Raw genomic sequence first — 21,524 nt, 5'->3', positions numbered from 1 at the left:
CTCATAAAATCCCTGGATTTGAATAAATCTATAGTTACTCTGTAGAGTAACAGGTGACCTATTCTTCAGTTACTGGCTAAGGAAATAATTGCTTTGAATAATTGCTTCTTAAAATAGAGAATTGTGTTAGTTTTCATTGATTGATAGGTCTAGGTCAATCTCTTCTGATAGGTGCAGTGCAGACCTTAACTTTACCTTAGGTTTTTATCTGATTTTGAGCCTTAAAAAGAGCTGCCAACCACCCTTCCAGAATTTCATCTTGCTGGGTTCTCAAACCCAGGAAAAATACAGTGAAGAGCAGTGCCAGTGGAAAAATTTTGGCATTGTTTATTTTGTTAGGGATGCTTCTCCTTGCTGTTTCCCCAGAGTAGGTCTCTGCCTTCACTGTCTTGTTTATATCCTTAACCTCTGTCGTTTTAAATCAGAGCCACAGAAGAAATTGAACAGTGTTCTTTACTCTGCTTATGCAGGTGCTGCTATATAGATTATCAGAAGGAATGGCTGTACTCAGAATAAAAGATAAAGTGCCATCAGAACAGTAAATATTTTGGAGCTAAGAGGTATTGGAAAGGCTTTATTTTCACCTGGGAGAAGGTTGAAATATTCTGCTAGACTAAATAGTGATATTTTGTTCAGTTAGTTCAATAACCTGTAATATTACCCCTGTTTTGCAGAAGACAGCAGCACAAAAGACATGGTTCTTGACTGCCTCGCACCTTTTGTAGTACATTTCAGCTGTGTGAAATGAGTGCAAAATGGCTAAGAAATGTTAAGAGTGCTTTGCATCAGTTTCATATGAACCAAATGATGAATGAAATTTAGGAAATTTCATATCTTGTATTATGTCTACTAGATTTGATCAAGTAGCGATGTTATATAGAATAAGGGAACAGAAGGAAAGGGACTGAAGCAGAGAAAATACATTTGAAATGTTTGCATCAGGTCCTGCACTGAAAGGGACGTTGGCTGTGTTGCACAGCAGCGCGGTGCTGCTGTTTCTCTGTTACTGTGTGACATGCAACATGTGGTGCTGCTGATTTGCTCAGTACATGGCTTAGGCAGCACTAGCTGGGAGAACAGTATTTCTTTTACTTGCTTCTCAGCTCCAGATAAATGAATACCTTTGTACGATCATATTTTTATTTTTTTTTAAAATGAGTTGAAGACACTGGAACAGGCTGCCCGGAGAGGCTGTGGAATCTCCATCCATGGAGGTATTCAAAACCTGAGTAGATGCAGTACGGAGCAACCTCCTCTTGCTGACCCTGCTCTGAGCAGGGTGGGTGGACTAGGCAATGTCCAGAGATCCCTTAGAAATCACTTAGAAGATTACCACTTCTTCCCACCCCTGAAATTAGAATACACTTCAGATAGATTCTGTTCTTGTTGTTGTTCTCTAAATTGTTTTAAAATTCTCAGCTGCCTGCTGTTCCAAAGTTAACAAGCCAAATTAAGATCTTTGCTTGTTTGAGCTGCCACTGTAATGCAAGAAGAGACAAAACACTCTGAAATACATAATGGTCTGTGCTTTTGAAAGAATACTAGTTGAAAAAACATACTTCAGAAGAGGTGTTTCTGCATGAACTAGAAGTATTTTTATTCTCTGATTGATACTATTAGTTTTTAGGAGAAAATATTTTAGAATATTTTGCTCAGCCTAACAGGAATTTGGATACAAGTTATTAGGTGGGAAACACATTATTTTGGATACGTGCAGAGCTTCGTTTTGCATTTATTGATTCTGTTTAGTAACCTAATTGCCTTCTAAGTTCAGCCTTTAGCATGCTAATTTTGATTTAGTGTTTGTATTTCTGAAAACAAACTGGGAACAAACCATATATTATCACTGTGTGTTCTTTAGACAGCTACTGGAATTCCAGGATCTGCTACAATAACATAATGTGAAGGTAAATGACCATAATATATTAAGGGTTATTATTATATTCTAACAATTTCGGATAGAATCACAGCTCTTTTTCTCTCATCTGAAACTGTAGGATAACTTTTTGTTCGTAAGAAGTATGATTTATTCTGTTTTTAAAAAAAATGTTTTTGAATGTTTATTGTTGCTACTGTACTACATTATGAATAATTCATTTTTAGTAGCCTTTTCTAAGATTGTAAATGAATGTCAGATTTCTGATGTGAAAAACTTTTAAGCCTTTTCCATGAATGCAATATAAAAATATATAGAGCTAAGGAATAATACATCTAGATTTTTTTTCCTTTCAGCATTTTGGTGATCAGCTTAAGAAATTATGTTCACAGTGAGTTTTTAAATGATTGACTAATAATTTTTTTGACATTTGTGTTCCTTTTTTGTCTTTCTTATTTGCAGTTTTTATTTACTGATATTAAGTTTCATTTATATAATGCTTTACATATATCTTTCATATTACTGTTAAGTTGCATAATAAAATATCTTCAATGCTCTAGTGATCATATAAATGCACATATACCTGCACTGAGGTGACTGCCACTTGTGTAGGCACAGTCCCATTAGATTGCGTAGCAATGTTCCACAGCCCAAAATGTCTTGAGACTGGATAAATACTGGGATGGTTAGTTCACTCTGAGTTTTGTGCTGTTACAGATACATTGCTGTCAGAATACCAGAGCTAGCTAATTTGTGTCTGAGCTGGGTCAGCTGACGTACGATGATGCACTTACTCCTCTGAGGTGCATTGTAGATGTACTCCTTACTAAACAGTAAAGACAAGGAACGGAACATCAATGTTATAATTAATTTATGCTTTAATCTGAAAAATAACAGGTGATAGCAAGTTGAAACTTGACTTTTGGTTATTACTGCATGTATTTCCTGTGGTTCTTCTGTTTCAGTAGCTTCAGGATTGATCCTTTCTCATCCCAAACACTTGTCATCCTCTTACTTGATTATCACAATGTTATCCTGCCTGTTATTTCTCTTTCCTCTCTGCATTTTTGTAAATGTTATTGCTGAAGTATCTTCTTTTGTATGTTGAGAGAATGTTGAGCCCCACTTCTTGAGCCTGTACATTGAATGCTATATCAAATTAAACCTTGTTATCCTCATCTCTAGGACTCTATGTTATCGGCCTTCCATTAGCATCTGTTTTGTTTTTCATTATTCCCATCTGTGTGCTCTTCTTTATCTTTTTGGATTTAGTGATCCATTTATTTCCTTCCCTCATATTTGCATTTGCATTTTCATCAGTAAACATTTTTGTCCCTTTTATTTCAGTCATGGTTTCCCATTTTCACGTGATTTCCTCTGCAAATATCCCTACTTTTCTTCCTTGAAAGATTTTCTTAAATCCGTCTTTCCAAAATTCTTTCTCTCTCTCTCTTTTTTTTTTTTTTTTTTTTTTTAAATCTAAAGGAACTGGGATCTGGAACTGTTGTCCTGATGTTTGGTGATTATTTGTCCTTAATCAATCTGCATGTTCTTTTGGACAGGAAAAGTTTCTCACAAAAAACTTCAGCTTCAACTGTGCACTTTAAATCTTTTCTCAAGCTCAGGGGATCTATGTTGACAAATGCCAAATCTTCAGTGCCAAGGCAGAAATCAGTGGAAAGATTTCTGCAAAATTATGACTTCTGTTGGCTTTGGGTCAGATCATAAGCTTGTGAAACTTTCTATGAATTAATAGTCATGTGACAATTGGGAAAATGTTCTGTTATTCAGTGGGCCAGAGGTCAGTAAGAGTGAATGCTAGAAGAAAGATAACTGATTAGATGGCATGAAAATAAGAACATTCTGAGTGATTACAATCAAGTTCAATTAAAAGTGTCTGTCCAATATGTCTGTAGTGTAACAATCGTTATGACATCTAGATAACTTCTTAGGATGTGCATACACGACTTCCAAGACCTCTAATTTTATTTTCTTAGAATATTAGCCTAGTTAATCATAGCTTATGCTTATAATCTTTTACTGCAGGAGATCGCCGTGTGCTTTACAAGGCACTTTTGTTTTCATTTTATAGTTCAGAAATCTGAGGCTTACAGAAGTTAGGAGCTTCAGTGTTATACAGTAGAATCACCATTTCAAGCATTTTGACATTACCTTCTTTGAAGTACACTAATTGGATTTAAGCCCACACCTTTGATTACTCTTTAAATTGAACAAAGTATGTGTCATCCTGAATCACAGTGGATAAGACGGACTTTCCTTTGTAGGGATGTTATTTTAGAGTCTGCCATGCTTCAACAGATATTAGGAATAATAGATATTATTTCAGATATAACGTAACAATAACTGATATTATTTCAGCAGTACAGGAAAACTTAAATACTGTTGGAAAAATTGTGTTAGGTTATCTCCACTGACTCAGACTAATGAAGAATGAACCAGCTGAGTAAAGAAAGAGTAGGGAGAACAAGCATTATCTTTTGCAACCTATTCAGTTTTGGCTGATTTAACCTGGATGAGGAGATAAGCAATATTCTGTGCTTTGAGAGTACTGTAACAAGCTTTGTTAACTGATAATAATAACTGGAAGACATATGTTAAATTGTTGATTCATATGAGAAAGAAAGAATACTGAAATCAGAAAGTTGTATTACTATAATTTGATAATTGTGATTTAGTCTTTATTATCTGTGTGGCTTCATAGTGATAGCAAATATGGGCTAGTATATTTTAGCAAAATAAAATTCCAAAGTGTATGAATTAGAGAATGTGGAGAAAATTAAAGTATAGGCTTATTAATGCAATCCAATGTGATTTTACTGTGGGTGCTACATTTGAAAGATATAGATTGTGAGTTATTTCCAATCTTGCAGAAAGATTTCAAGACCAAGAAAATCTAAACAAATAAAATAAATTTATTTATTATTAGTATTCTTAATTAACATGTTTTAGTCCTGTAAAATAATCTTGTCTTGCACTAATAGAGCCTAAAATAAATTATTAGCCAATCATTACTCCATTTTTATTATTGTTTGCCAGATGATAGCAGGAAAAATATCCTAATACGGTTTGGGTATCATTATGTTAAACGCTTTGCAGAGGAATGTGAAGACTCCGTTCCTTATGAGACTACTAGCCAGTGTAATTGTCCTGTAGTATGATACACACAGGTGATGCTCCCTTGAACCACACAATTTTAATGGCGTGTGTTCAGGCTAAGGTCTGTTTGTGTGGGTTCTGTTTCAGATTGGGGTCTAGGCGTTATCAGCAGTAAGATACAGCAAGCAAATGCAAAAATAATAAGAGAGAAAGGGGAAAAAAGAAAGATACTAATATCCATGTGACTGTGTAATCCCTGGTTCTGCGGGGGCCAAACCCCTCAGCATGTATAGAATTGGTTTTTGCAAGTGACGTTTTGTATGTGCTTAACAAAATCAATTTGCTGATTACAAAAAATTAGTGGGTTTTTTTAAAAATCAAAATATGCCTGATAATCCTTCAGGTTTCCTGATACCCCCTATTATATTCTTTTCTGTAAAAGAAATAATTTTGTTTATAAATTGATATTTACAACACTCCTGCCATCCTAGTGAACTATAGGAAACTGCCCACCTGTTCAGAATTAGAAGTCTTTTTAATTTTCATTGTAATTCCTGAATTATAAACTGTTTCCATCTGTAGAGTGGACAGTGGGACTGCCATTTTTCTTGTGAGTCTGGGATGTTCAAAAGCAAAAGGTCCTTTTGTTGCTGACTTCCTTGCACATCAGCAGTATGACAGAAAGTCATCTTTCAGTCACAGAGGTAATGTTTTCATGTCAGTATGGTAAAAACATGAAAATGAAGACAAAGACTTTAAGTTCCTGGTTTTGAAGACTGGCTTTTGAAAAAGTGTGTCTATTTGTTTAAAGCTAGTGACATGTGTTAATATATCTTTTATTTAAAAGCTTTTCACTATTGATAGTAACATTTTAAAATCGTTCTACTAAACATTAAATATCCACATTTTTATTTCTAAGCAAATAAAGAAGTACACGTTATAAAAGTTAAAGAGCTAGAATGTTATTAAAATTAGGAACCACGAATAATTGCTTACTTCTTAAGGTGATAATTGTTTTGTTATGCAACTGCTTGCACAATGTTTCATAATGTAATAAATGTTTCTAATGCATTTAATAGAGAAAGAGTTTTGTATGGCATAATGAACATGTTGTAAAGTGCATGTCTATAGATTCAAACTCAAACCTGAAATTAACCTTGGATGTATTTAAAGAAGTAATTTTAATTAACCCTTTTATCTCATAGTTAATATGCTTTGTGTGCTAAAGGACTTATATTAATACCCCAGCAGCTTCTTATAGGAGAACAAAGAATTATTTTTAAGTTTAGATTTTGGTATAAAATGACCTTGCTATGGATTCACTGACAGGGTGTACTCTTAGAAGTATAATACAGTATATAATAAAAGTAGTGGGTTTTGTTGTTGTTATTTTTAATTGAAAAGATTTGATACATCTTCGGGTTCTTACATAAATAGAGGTAAAGTAGCACCTCTGTTTAGAAACCCAGTAAGACTAATTTTGAATAGAGATACTACTGCTAAATGTGTGTGTATGTCACTGCTTTTGAAGACTCAAAAGCAACATTTGAACTATATAATTGACCAAGGTCACTTCATGTCCACGAAAAATAATAATACAGCCCAACAATCACTGTATTGTGATTCAGATAGTAATTGCTTTAAAAATACTGATTTGTTTTCTGGTTTTCTGAAGTAACTTGTATGAAGATTTTGTCTGTTTTGAGAATCTACATCTTTCTTTTTTAAATTTTTTTTCTTTCTTTTTGGAAAACTATGGTCCTACCATACACAGACCCACAGAGAATAAATTTGAAGATACAGTCAAATAAAAGAAAATTTAATTTTAATCCACTTAATTAGAATCTTAAATCAAGCTTAACTGGGCATCTTGATAGGCTAGAAACTTCTGGATATCAAAGAATTACTAGAAGAGCAGAAAAAGTCAGTATCATCTGATGTGATTGACTTTGTCTATTTATATAGGAGCATCTCTGCAGACCATGCCTTTATATAGCCCAAACCTCCCACTTAGCTCACCATCCAAGGTTTTGCAAATACCTTATTGACTTAAATATGCCTCTGACTGTACCTTGCACTTCAGCCTGTATTTAGACATGAGCAATATGAGAATAATTGTCCTGCTCTTGTCTTACGATTTCTTTCTTAATACAGAGTAAACATTACAAAGATCAAGGCATCTCAGCTGAAGACCTACTGAAGGGTTAAGATTATGTGCCTCCTCATTAGGAACAAACTGGTATCTGTAAGACCAAGTGCTACCTGTCTGTCTTAGCAGATGGGTGGAGATCAGACCTGCAGTATGATGGAAAGACTCAGAAAGAGAAACTGAGAACGTGCCTATGAATTGTGAGGCCACACTTCCTCTTCCAGAAGCTCTGGGTTCCCTATTAGCCTACCTAGAAAGAGCTTACTTGCCCCTATTTCATGCATGTAGTCCTCCTCCTGTCTCCATGTCTCATACCCTTCCACCCCCCTCTGGGTTCTCTGGCTCCCATTAATTGCCTGTTAATACAGCTGCAATATAAAGAGCTGTCTTCAGGATGTTTCAGTTGTACTAATTCCCAGTTTTGACAGTCAGAAAGGCATTGGTTGTATTGAGACTCAGTTGGCAGAGGTGCTGGGTTTTTTTCCACTGTAGTGGCAGCATTTGGTTAAGAAGAAATGGGACTTAAAATAATAGTCATATTTCATAGGATTTTTAAAGTCATAGTTTCCTCTGGGTTTTGTGTGTTGAAGATAAAGGTGGAAAGTAACAGCAAAAGTAAAAGAGAAGGTAGTAGATTTTGTTGGAATGGGGAAAAGGGAAGATTTGAAATCCTTGGTTACAAAGGCTCTCCTTTGGTATCCTGTCTCCCTTTCATGAGGAGGTATGAAGGAGCTGAATACTAAGGGCATGCTGAGGAGGATCTACCTGGTATTATGAGTTATTGGTTGACTGTAGCACTTGAATTGTACCCATGTGGATACATAGTATGTGAGAATCAGGAGATGTTAGGGAGAACCAGAGAGAAAGTTTGGAGGTGTCTTTTACAATGTTGATTTGATGAAGTTGAAGTTTTCTGTTTAAACCCATTGAAAGAGATGTTATTTGTTTCATATGCGCCCTGTCAAAAGGGGAATGACAGAGCAAAGTGCAACCATCTAGAGGGAGGGGAGGTTTCACCCTCCACTGAGAGCTGCTGAGCCTGCTCAGAAGTGAGATGCTTTTGGAGCACCAAGTGGCACGGGCAGGAGAGTGAGGGTGAGGATGCAGCAAGCAGGGAGGCTGGAGCACCTGGTGACTGAGAAACTGTTGAGAAATACAAGGAACAGATACAGGGTTGGCTATAGAGGGGACAGTATTTTCCTGGGGATCCAGTGGAGGCTATCTAGAATTTGTTGCAATTCTAGCAAGTTCACTGAGTAGGAAACTAAAGGCAATTGTGGGAACAGTGTCTGCTTGCAAGGGCACAGTGGGCAGGGGAGATCTGTTTTGATTTTTATTCCTTCTTACTTAGTCATTTTGAGTTTTCTTTATTTAAAAGCCAATTAATCTAGTTTATTATATAGTAAAAACCCCTGCTTTTTGTTTAAAAGCTTTATTGGCTTTTTGGAGTACTCGCTTATAAGAAAAAGATCTAGGCAGTTCAATTTCAGTAATATGTCTGACTCAGATTCTCATCCCATCCATCTTAAATCCATTTTCTTTCTTTAATCACCTGCATGCCCTGGTCACAGTTCCCAGGCTTGGTTTGCTTGTGCAGTAGTTTGCAATTTGCAGTTTTTAGATACCTGTATGTCTGATAGACAAGGCAAATTACATTTCTTTTGTGACTGAAGCACAGGTGGCTGTATCCAAGAGGACACTCACTTGTATCCTCACTACCTTTTAACCAACTCGAGAAGTTTGCTGTCAGTGAACTAAAATGTGAGACTGTATGAGGATGGAGAAAATGCATTACTCTCTTTTTGTCACACTAATGCTCTTCGGTCTGTTGCTTAGCAGACCAATTTTCATATGTCTCCTAAATGTGTGGAATCGAATTACTTATGATCGTTGTATAATTAATATAATCTGAATTTTTGGGAATGTATGACAGACATGTAACCACCCACGCCCTCCAACCAAGCCATTACTTTGAAAGTAGTTTGGTGTTTACATGGCTAGAGACATGACTTTAACAGCTTGGTTCTGCAGAGAAAATATCATTAGAAAACAAAAGCTCGTAAAGGAAAGTTGCACATTTTTGATGTACATAGCAATGTATTTGAAGGTACAAATATATCCAAAAGTCTACGCATATATGTATACTTTATGGATATAAATGTGTGTATTCATGAAAATTCTTGTTTGTATGGATGTAGCTGTTTTACAAATAACTCTCAGCTCTTTAATATTTAAAATTAGCATTTAATGTTAACATAATACATCGAATTGTAAAAAGTACATCTGTTCTAGAATACATATTTTCATTGCTGACTGCCTCTTTATAACAGTCTTCCTCTCGACTTCCTACCTTGCCCTCTCCTTGCCCTCCACTCTCCCCATGTTTTAGGGGTCATTTGCTGGTGAAATCCTCACTTTGTGTTAACAGGTGGAGTAAAATAATATGTTGATGGCTTGGATTCCTGTTGGTATTCTGATGATCCCTGAGTAGAGAGAGTGATGTGCTGTCATTCTCGCCATAACTGTCCAAGGTTGAGAATTTTATTACATCTTTCAAAATATCTTTTTACTTTCATCTGAAAATGAAAATAAGTTGAATAAAATCCAGTTTACATTTGAGCTGGGCTGCATACTCACTTATGTATATAAAATTAAACTTAATTTCCTAAGGAGCTTTAGCCGTTAATACAATTTTTGTTCCTGCTTTATGACAATTATCATATATGGATTTTTTTCTTTCTTTCTTTTTTTTTTTTTTTTTTTTTTTTTTACTGCCACAGTTTGAAGTGAGAGCATTAAGTTAAATTAATTTGACTTTGGTTGGCAAACGGTAATAGTAGTACTTTAACAGCTGTTTGCTTTCCTGAATTGTCCTTGGTGCTGAAATTGCTTTTGTATCTAAACAACAAAATGTGTTTATAGGGCTACAGAATATGGAGATAAATTTAGCCTGTCAAACAGATATTATTGGGGCTTTTTTGTGCTGTGTTTCTGGGAGTGGATCCTGACTACAGTGCTTTAATTCCAAGCTGTGTGTACCTTTGGACATCTTACAGGACTGTTCGTGGAGCTTTTCTGTTTGATTTATGACCTTGCCTGTATGGACTTCTGATCAGATTTTATTCTCATTTAGTGCAAGAGGGGCTAATTATGAAAGTGACAAAGCCTCTTTCATTGTGCTGAAGCTTTTTGAATGACAAAAAGGGGGCTTTAAATGAAAATGAACTTTAACAAGGCATTTTCACATTGAAGTGATACACACTCTACCACTGATAGAGTAATTCATTTTCAACCCTTTCTGATTCTATAAACACATTGTCTCACAAGATCAGTAATTTTTTACCTCTCAGGCTAATGAAGAGTGGATGGTAGACCAATGAATTCTCTTTTTGCAGAACTGTTTTGACATTCTTAATTTTTTCTTAAATATCAAAGAAAGGACAAAGAGCTGTGATTTTATTGCATTAATATTAATAATCATTTATCTGCCAGAAAAACATTTAAATATCACTTGACATTTGCAGAGAAAGATTAATGTTTAATTTACTACAAACATAGAAATACTTTGAAATAAAAGGAAACGCTTCTGGATTTGGCAAAATGAAAAAAAAACCCAACAAAATTAAGACAGACTTTCAGTTATAATAAAATATTCTAACCATAGCAGAAGACAAAAACATGTCGGTGCCATCTACAATGTCAATATTTAAATTATCACTTCTGATTGAAAAAATAACATCAACTAGATAGTTTTTTAAGGTCTAATTTAAGCTTTAACTAAACAAAGATAAATGAGGGTAAGCAGTTTTCTGTTACATCCATGTGGGTACAGTTAAGAAAGCCTGCTATAAATTCTATCAGTATTATAAAAACAAACCAACGTAATGTAGTTCCTTGGTACTACATAATTATATATAGTACATTGGAGTAAAGCTAAGATATAAACAATATTGGCATTTCATAATTATTGGTAAGACTGGAAGTCAAGGAGGGCTTCCAGAACAGGCTGGTGACTGGAGGAAAGGAAAGGCACAGGAATCAGAAAATCATATAAGTGAAAATACAGGAACAAGTTCCATTACCTACAGAAGGGTCAAAATGCTGTGTAATAAAGAGAAAAATATGGAAATCACCTTGTTCTACAAAAGCACGTCAGACTAGGAACTGCAGCAGAAGAGTAGGTGAACAGTGAAGTTGTGTATCAGTCTAATCTGATGAAATGGCTAAAAATGTACCTAGGCTGCATGAAAGTCTATCTGTAAATTTTATCATGGAGATTGTATTATAAGATTTCACTTCTAGGCAATGAGATAATGGGATTAATGTATTGAATGAGAATAACATTTCTAGCCCCCAAACTGTTTTTTTGACTAGATTGATAATGGCATAGAGAACCAAATTCAGTTTCATAATAAACTACAATAAGACTGTTCAGATCCAGTATTTGTACTGAAAGTCTATCCTCACAGTAGATCTTTGTTCAAGGAAATTTTTGTATAAGATACAGAAGGAAAGTTTTAGCTATAAAGTCAGTAATTTCTTAGTTAAAGAAGGTTCTTCTTCAGGATCCATCTCAAAAAGCAAGATTCTTTTATAAGACAATACCTGGAGCCTTTCCATTAATACTTTTCTTTTTCTTTTTAATAAAAAAAAGCAAATTTATTTACAGCTCTGGTGACTTTGGAGAGGTCCTTGAGAATATAATTTAACTATAGGTCTCCAGACTGATTGAGGTTTCCATCAATTAATTTTCCTCAAGTGGCAGTTTCTAATTATACTATGGAAGGATTCCCCTAGAAAAATGCTGATTCTGTGTATCAGGCACCAAATTAGGCCAAATGCAGAATTACAGCATTACCGTACAGTAATAAATCAACAGAAATATCCTCTCTTGTGGGATGAAAGAACTGTTTTGCCTTTTGCATTACAAGAATTTGTAGGGTCTTTGCAAAATGATGACTATATTGAGTAGGAAGCATTACATAGGTAGAGCTAATGCAATGTACTTAAGAATAAAGAATATGCAGCTTTTAACATTTTTAACCATTCGTAATGTGTTGCTCGCACACCTATGATGTCTAGGCAGCAGGTAAATATGAGAATGTTTTTCATTAGACGCTATAGGTAGCAACAGATTTCAATGCTGTACATTGAGCATCAGGCCCTAACAAAGTAAGTATTTAGAGATATGTTTCTCCCTGCTACATACCAATAATGGTACATCCCACTGTGGTACAGTAGTTTATATTCCCTGATCTGCCTTGGAGGTTGCTTCGGTGGTTAAGGCTGCAGACGTTGTTATAATTTATTTATTAACTTATTATTTATTTAGGATAACACCCATTATATGCTAAGTGACTTCCAAACAGAAATTTCCCCAAATGCTTTTCCTTTAAGAGCTTCACTTTGAAAGAGGTGATACATACACAGTTGTGAGATACCTATTTTGATAGCATATACTTTGTTAAAGAAAGCTGATTTTCATGACACTAATACAGAACCTCTTTGTATTCTGATTTTCCTTTAACAAAGGTTCACTGCCATGGATAAGTAACTGCCCATCTGTCATTGGAGGCCTTTGGGGAATTGATAAAGGGGAAGCAGAGAAATCAGTAGTCTACTGTTTTTCTGGGGATTTGGTGGTTTTGGTGTAGTGGTTGTGCAATGGCCTTCTTAGGGCGCGGGCCTCTGATTTTTAAGCATTCTTGACACTCCCTACTAAGCTGATGCATTGCTACTTTACTGCTGCCAGTTTCTGTATTTACCAGATTTTGTGACTTTATTTCGAGAATTTGTGCTGCAGTCTTGGGCTCTGCTGACATTTTTGTAATTCATAAGAATCTCACAGATGCCGGAGAAGGAGTCAAGAGACTGACTCCATTTTATCCATCTTTTACAATTTCCTTACACAGTGAACATTGACATTTTATTCTTTATAGCTCCAGGTTTTTAGGTCCTTTAACTGAAAGCATCAGTATTTATTGATAAAGGCAATTTTGAAATAAGGCTCTTTGGCTGCAAGTGATTAAATACCAATCTCATTTGATCAAAACTATTGAATTCCTTCAACAAGATTTTATCATATAATTTCTTTATACATATGTAAGCCTGCTGTTTTCACAATGATATTTGTAGTATATTGGGATATCTGTTGCTTGTATATTTTGCTATTTTGCTCATGGTGGTTTTTGAGCAATGATGATTCAGGATTACTTGTTGCTGTTTTTCATTGTGCTCTAAACTGGGGTCACCATTAAGACTGCTCCTCTTAGTGAACATAAAGAGACAGAAAATATTCCAGTTCTCCTAGTTGCTTGTGTTATCTTTCTAAATGGTATTGTTTACTCTTCTGGATTATCTTTAAAGGAAAGTTGCAAGTGATGTAAGTAGGTGGCCTTTGGGATTAAGACATCTAGAACTTTAAAATTATTTATATTGTAAAATCTGTAATAGTATCCTCATTGCAGGAGGAGCCTCAAAAATACTGCTCAATAAATCGTAATCCCTGTATTCCCCCTTCCCCCTCACCCAGACATCACTCAAACACCGGTGACCAAGAAAAGTATTTTTTTCTGAAAGGAAGCACTCATCCTAAAACTATCCATTGGTGGCACTGTCCAGACTACTAAAATATGAGAATCTTTTTATAACTGTTTTTAGTAAAAGAAAATAAATCACAGCATCGCCCCCCCCCCCACTTTCTTGTCTTTTATATTCAACTAATAAACCAAATTTAAGCTGGTTTATGCCTCTTTCCTTTTTCAATCGGTGCTTCTTTCTTAAAGGTTTCCAATTCCCTTGATTTTCTGTGTGGAAGATGATTCTTTGGCTTGCTTAAAAATGGCCTTGTACCTTTTTCACTTCGTTCAGAGGCTAGTCCCACAACTTTCTTTTAATCTAATGATTCAGATTAGCTGCTGTGGGTGATGAATTCTGCCTCCTACTCTAATTCAGATAAAAGTTTTGATTTATAAAACTCCTGTGGGTGTTTTAGTCTAGGCCACACTGTTCATTAATATTTCTGCAATTTAACTTAATACAAAAGAATTATAGGTCTATTCATTACACTTGTTTGGGACCACTGAGAAACAGTAACTGTGATCCCAGATACTATGGGCAGAATGCCCTTAGGAAATGTGTCTAGTGCACCTTACTTACATCACTTGTGAGGAAAAATATTGGAAAGAGTGGCACTCAGACTGTGATCTTGAAAAGGTGTGGAAAATCAGATCGTGCTCTCATTGTTATGAATTAGGAGTAACACCATTAAAATCAATATTGTTGCACCAAAAGAAATAGGATAGTTGGAAAGGATAAGAACATTTATAAGTTTTGGGTTCACTGCTCTTCTCCATATTGTTGCTGAATCATTTGATAGTGAAACAAACAAACAAATGGAGACCCATAGCTCTTATAGACCCAAAAGATCAATAAAATTTATTTTAATGCTATATTTGTAAACAAGAAAAGTGTAAGAGCTAGAATTTTCATGTGCTGACAGTCACAATTAGATTTTATCACCTTGTCTAATTACAATAAAAGCTCAATCAGAATCGCTCAGCCTCTATAAGTTATGCATTAATATGTACATCTCAGTTTACCCTTTCCAGTGATGGGAGCTGGCCTTTTACCAATTGCTGCTAAGAGCTAAGATAGTCATTGTTCCCGTACAATCTTCTTTACAAAAGCTACTGATTTACTGTCCTTTGGCTGTCACTATTGATAAAAACTTAAACCATAATGGAAACACAGCAATTTCAACTTGCTTAATTGAGGAGGGAGGATAGAAAAGAGACTACAAATACAAGTGTGAAGCATCCAGCTTCTCAAGCCATGTACTTTTGAAATGCTTTGCCTATTTGATAGTCTTGAACATTTTTCAGAGGTGATTTGGATTTTGACTGAAAGCTGAGTCACAAGCATTGCTATTGTTTTAAGTGAGACATCAGGTTCTTAAAAGAATACTATATTGTTGAAGAGTATTGAGGTTTTTTTTCAAAAACGTTGATTTAACTGTAGCAGTGTAGATACTACTTCATATTGCAGAGCTTAATATGTTCAATTTTAATAATTTAAACTATACTTTAATGTACAAGGTGTTGTATATGTGTTTTTTATGGTATTGTCTTTTCATTCAAATCATGTGCTTTGCAGTTTCAGGAATCTTGATTTGACATGTGCTTTGGGCAGGAGTCCAGGAGATGATGCAAAAACAGTCACAGGTTTTTAGAGATCATCACTATTTAATTAGATTTTTTTCCTATTTAAAAATCAAATGCTATTTAGAAGTTGTTTAGGGCTTCTCACCAAACTATTTTTTATAAATTCTTTTCACAAAGACCATAAAGCCGGTGGGAATTTACAACTGATATTCTTAGATGCACTCCTTTCAGAAGATATCTGATCTTTCACTCAAGAGAAGTTTTTACAGATCTCTGTCCCTGTAGTTCCTGTTCCATTTAGAATGTATCAATAAAATTTCTTTGCATTGTCATCTCAATGTGCTTTGTGATCTTTAAGGGTGAATTCCATGGAGGGTATTCCATATTCTACATTTCACCTTACTTTGTGAACTATAGAGTTGCATGAAAATATAGATTAATACTGTTTGGCTATCTTGGACTTGATTCCAGGTTCAACTGGTGAAAATGATGTATATTCCAATCTGTTCCTTGGTTGTTTTTGTTTAAAGAATTTGTATAGATTGAAATGCAGCTGCAAGTGTATTAGTGATTTTCTATTGCTTACTTGTCAAGATTTTTATTGTGTGGATGAAAAATAGCATTTCAAAACCTGGCAGCATATTGACAAAAACAGAAGAGCACTTTGTGTAATTCTCTTTTGAAAAACTACCTCTTTTAGAGACAGAGATTGCCTCAGCTACTTCCATTCATATGTATCTTGATCAATAGATTTATTGATAGCTTTTAGCCAAGATTTAATTCTTTTTTCTCCTCAGTTCACCATGGTGCTCACTTTTCTGAATTAAGAAACTAGAATTAGGCTCCTATAAGCAAGGCATACAATATGCAAGTGCTCTAGGTGTAAAAGGAGGCATTTGACCTTTTGTTGCTAATCTGTGACAGGTGCAGGCTATTTTCTTCCAAATGGTGTTAATTTTCATGTGCAAATCCACCCCCTGAAACCTGCATTCTATATATCCACCACAGGGGAATTGGTGGTCATCATGAGTACTGTAATGGACAGCTGAGAGGGATAATCACTGATATTTCAGCACATTCATGCTTGAGACTCAGTCGTTTTTAGTGCACTTCTGTTTTCACTGCTTATTAGGGAGGCTGAAGTTAGTTATTCATTGCTGGACAAAAAAAAGTGTCTGAGAAAGTTCATGTGCAGGGAACAGCACATTGTTACAAATTAGTTTCCTTTACCATTTCTGGCAAACTCATTACAAAGTAATCGCGCCCTGCGCTGAAGTGCACTTCCTCTGGGACCAATAACTGTAAATAAGCAGGGCTGCAAGCTGGCTGATAAGTTGTTGTTCTGAAGATAACGGTCCTTTTTAGCAGAGTGTTTGACCTTTTTCTTTATATTGCCTCAGGCTTGTCTAAGACCCTCAAGGTCTATTTTTCATCTCAAAATTCTCTGTAGGAAAGCACAATGTGTGGTTTAAGAAGATTTTAGGATTGCTTAACATATCTATATTTTCTTTTCTAGCATTTTTATGATAATTGTTAGAATGCTTAGTAAGTTCAGCTAGCATTTTCTTCAGCAGGTTTTCTTTCTTTGTGTAAAGTACACTTTTTATTGATGTAGGAAGCAATATACGTTAATATTTTATGAGGACTAAGTGTATGTTGCATGATTAATAAAATAGTAACATTGGGTTTTTTTCTGACTTTTAAAGAAACTTGAAACATGCTATTGACCCCTTTCACTATTCACATTTTGAGAGTATTGCACTAAACTTTACTCTGTAAAGCAATTTAAGCAAATATAATTAAGAATTTCAGCTTGAATGATTAAAGAAAAGTATGTCTCTTCTTTTCTCAGTATGCTGAGTATTGAACAGAACTGTGACTGAAAATTGAGCATGTCTTAAAAACAAACCCCAAGGCTAAGTGGAAGTCAGTTTATAGACATTTGGGAATTTGATTTGTTCACATCTTCCCATCAGTTTAAAAAGATCTGTGCCAGTATTTCTGTAAAGTAAACTAATAATAGAAAAAAACCCTCGCAAGTAATTTCAGGGTGCATAGGAGAAGGAATCCATAATGTTTTGTAAAGTGTTGGCTAGTCTAATAAATTGTTTATTTTACTTTTAAGATATAGACAGAAAGCCACTTGACAACCAGACGTGCACCCAAGCTGTAAAAAAAATTTAAACAAGAAATGTCTTAGAATGCCAATAAGTTCAGATCTTACTGCTCATAATGTTGTTGGGCATTTTTCCCTTGCAGATCACATTACTCCATCAGTTCATTAATTTTATATGTACGTTAAATAACATTATTAATATCTTATGTTTTATAATGTTAACCTGCCAATATAATGCAAATCACAAATTACGGAGAGATGATGCTTTAAAAAATGTTGTATAATCTCATAGATCCAACTTCTGTATTTAATGGATGGAGTGGTGATGATTTCATGCAGGCGTGAGCCCGAAGTAAAGTAAAGCAAAGCTGATGTTTTAGTAGTGTGAGACTTTTATCTTTGATTTTAAAAGAACATACTTAACCAATATGGTTATGAACAGACTCTTACTGGTATTACACATTAGCAGACTAGCAATGTACACAGAATAAAAACTGCGCACGGGAAGGGTCTTACAGTAGTTGTATCGAGACCGAAAACTGTTGGTAGGTACATTACACAAAATTGGTGCTATCTAGCTTTCTCTTAAATTTATCATCATTTCTGTGCAGAAACTATCCACCTCAGGTATTGCGAAGCAGAATGTATTGCATAATTGCACAGAGATTCCTGTAGCACAGGAGGAACTTACTGTCTAACCATTCATTAAACAGTTTTCTCTCTTGCTATACGTTTAACAAAAAAAGAAGAGAGACATTTTAAGGAACTTTATAGAGCTATTAAAAAAATAAAAACAATTTAGAATTTGTTTGTGCTTAAGAAAAAAATGTTTATTTTCAATGTTAAAATATTAAAATGGTGTAATGGCTAAATGGAATAGTGTAATCAGTGTTTAATTCCTGTTTCATAATTTCTAATGCATTTCACTGTGTTACCTGTGGTATTGGAATATAATTCTCACACGTTAGAATAAATTAATTTCCCATGATTACAGCAGTGTGAAGGCAGCATGTAAAATTGTTAACTTTGTAAGATTAACGTTGGGAAGTTTATATCCTTTCTTGGACACCAAAAAATGTTTTTCAGTTGCATTATCAGTTTTCTACAAAGCATCTCTTAAAGCGAGGAAGTGTTTTGTTCTTACAGTTCTAGGCTTCTTTGTACCAAAACTGCCGTCTTGTTTAATGACATTGCTATGTGGGTTGAAATTAGGCTGACAGATTGTGAGCAAAGGCTGTGATATTACAAACAATAGTCTATTGAGCATGAGGAACTTGTTGAATTGTTTACCGAAGGCATTAGTGTTCGGTCCAGCCTATTTAGCATCTGGAAGACAGAGAAGAAATAGTGCGCTAATGAAATGTACAAATGATACTAAACTGCAAATGGCTGCAGGTGACTATGGCAGCTGACGTGTACTATGAAGGAGCCTAGTAAGAGGCAGTTCTGTAGGCAAAAAGTAATAAAGTGAGATACAATTCACAAAAGGAAAAAATACTGCATTAAGAGGGAGGTGAGTATTCAAATCAAGTATTACAGATAAAGAGAGAAAACCGTGTTTGGAGTCCCAGGGAATCGTGCACACAATGATTAAATTGTTAAGGATTCTGCTGGATTTGAGATAAGTATATACGTTTTCCAGAGCAGACTGGCTTGAAGTGGTTCCAGCATACCAGCTCTTCACCATCAGTGATTTCACTGACATTGGTACAATTCTCCAGTGCTAGTTTAGGGATCCTATGGACTCTGTGAAGTAGTTTGGAGTGGGCCATCTGTCTCCCATACAGTTCAGATAAGTCTGATGTTGAAAAAGAAGCTGAAATGTGCAATAGGTCAGAAATTATGGTCTCATTTTGCTCTGTTTTTATTTACTCAATAATCTTTCAGTTTCCTATGCCTTGCAGTACAACTTTTTAATGATCTTTGAACTTAAAATATAAATATAATTGCTTCTGTGTCTTTCTTTGGAAGTAATTAAATCAAAATTTACAGCTCTGGTCTGTGCTGCAGATAACTTAATCCATATCTGGAATTGCTGGGATCATTGGGAGGCATGTATACCTAGTAGTTTACAAGCTGGACTTAGTCCACAGTCTGTGTTCATCCAGCCTGCTGCCTTAATCTTAGAGGATTCACCAGCATCACATGCACAACTCAGGCTGAAGCGACTCTGGGCACCCACGCATTAAGCTTTGTCCAGAGAGAGCTTAAACTGTGACTTGTGACGCAACTGGAATCCAACCTATGCTGTTGAATAGCTTGGACCACCTAAATTCTGAAATACATGAGGAGTAGTATTATTTTCCCAACAATGTCATATGTGCATGACATTTAATGAAAAATACAGTAAAACCAAGTCCTTTAATTAAAGGTATTACAATGCAATACCCTGATTTTACCATTCTTATTTACTTTGGATAATAATCTGTAGGAAATAACAGTTTACATTAAGATTCGAGTTCTGTTGTTGTGAATAACAGAGATGGGTTTGACCCCTGTGGCAGAAAGTGCACTTAGATATGTAAGGGACTTAACCTAAAGTCAGGCAGATGTGGTGGGGTGGCCTTGGCCGGCTGCCAGATGCCTACCCAACCGCTCTCTCAGTTGCCCTCCTCAACAGGACAGGGGGCGAAAATAAGATGAAAAAGCTCGTGGATTGAGATAAAGACAGGGAGATCGCTCACCAAGTGCCATCACAGGCAAAACAGACTCAACTGGGGAAAAACTAATTTATTGCCAGTTAAAATAGGTTTGGATAGTAAGAAAGAAAGAGAGAGTAAACCAACACCTTCCCCCTCCCCTTCCCTGTTTCCCAGGATCAACTTCACTCCCCCCCCAACGAGCAGCACAGGGGGGTAGGGGGCTGCGGTCAGTCCATAGCAGTTCCTCTCTGCCGCTCCTCCCTCCGCACACTGCTCCCCTGCTCCAGCCTGGGCCCTTCCCACGGGCCGCAGTTCCTGTCAGGAGAGCCTGCTCCAGCGTGGGTCCTCCACGGGCCACTGGTCCTTCAGGAAATACGCACCTGCTCCAGCCTCTCCCCACAGGACACAGGGGAGTCTCTGCCCCGGAGCCCAGAGCACCCCCTTCCCTCCTTCTCCTCAAACCCTGGATCTCCTCAGACTCCCTCACTCCTCTGCCTGTGTGGTGTTTTTGCCCTTCCTTAAATACATTTTCACCGAGGCGCCACCGCCTTCGCTGAGGGGCTGGGCTGTGCCCTGCGGTGGGGCCGGTGCGGAGCCGGCTGGAACTGGCTGTGACCGGCACGGGGCAGCCCAGCCTCTCCTCAGGGAGCTCAGCCCTGCAGTCCCCACTGCTGGCACCTGGGCACGGACACCCGATACAGCAGATGACATTATTTATATTTGGCAAAGGTATTCTAGCTGTACAATATTGCTGGTTTTTTTTTCAAATATTTCATATGCCAAATGTATCCTTCAGGCAAGTGTTTAGGAACAGATTGCTAGCATGAAGCGGTTTTCTGCAAAGGGAATCAGTGAAGAGAATTTTCTTCTGAAAAGAAGAATGTGGGTAGGAAAGTAGAGGATAACATTAAAAATAGGGAAGATTAAAAACATTCAATTAGTAAAGCCAGAAACAATTTAGGATAAGGAAGAAATCCTGCAAATATTTTGATGAACAGAGTTGAAAATGTTTTTTCCTGCTTCTTTTCCACTCCAGAACAGCAGATCAGCCAAGTTTTGCTACTTGTGCTCATACTGAGTAGCATGTTACCAATGAACAGCCATATTGACTGAAATGGAGATGCTGAGGAGGGAATTGTTTAGCTCAAATAGCATTATAAATAACTATTTGAACCCAGCAGTATATATCCAACCCAAAAATATATATCTAAACCCAAAAATATATCTGAAACCATAAAACCAGGTCATCTTACAGTGCTATTTTTTTCAATAAGTGTAATTTAGCATGTGAGCTAAAGCATGGCCCTGTCTTACAAGACCTGATGAGATGGGTTTTGGATTGGGTCAGGAAAAAGTGAAGTCTTATTTTTGTAGTGTATAAATGAAATGGATAGTTTAAACCCTGTCTTTAAAAATCTTGGCACACTTCAAAGGAAAAATGCCAATTTAGCAATTTAAAAGC

General features: G+C 36.0%; 1 protein-coding gene across 1 annotated transcript in view; it reads left to right on the top strand.

Annotated features, from left to right (window-relative positions):
- AGBL4 (AGBL carboxypeptidase 4) overlaps positions 1-21,524 on the top strand; it is a 946,609-nt gene that overhangs the window by 10,648 nt on the left and 914,437 nt on the right. The gene's annotated exons all lie outside the window — the stretch shown is intronic.

The sequence above is a fragment of the Gymnogyps californianus genome, chromosome 8 (genome assembly GCF_018139145.2).
Source record: "Gymnogyps californianus isolate 813 chromosome 8, ASM1813914v2, whole genome shotgun sequence".
In the NCBI taxonomy this organism is placed as follows: domain Eukaryota; kingdom Metazoa; phylum Chordata; class Aves; order Accipitriformes; family Cathartidae; genus Gymnogyps; species Gymnogyps californianus.
The sequence above is the reverse complement of the archived record's forward strand: the minus strand, read 5'-3'. Positions and strand labels throughout refer to the sequence as shown.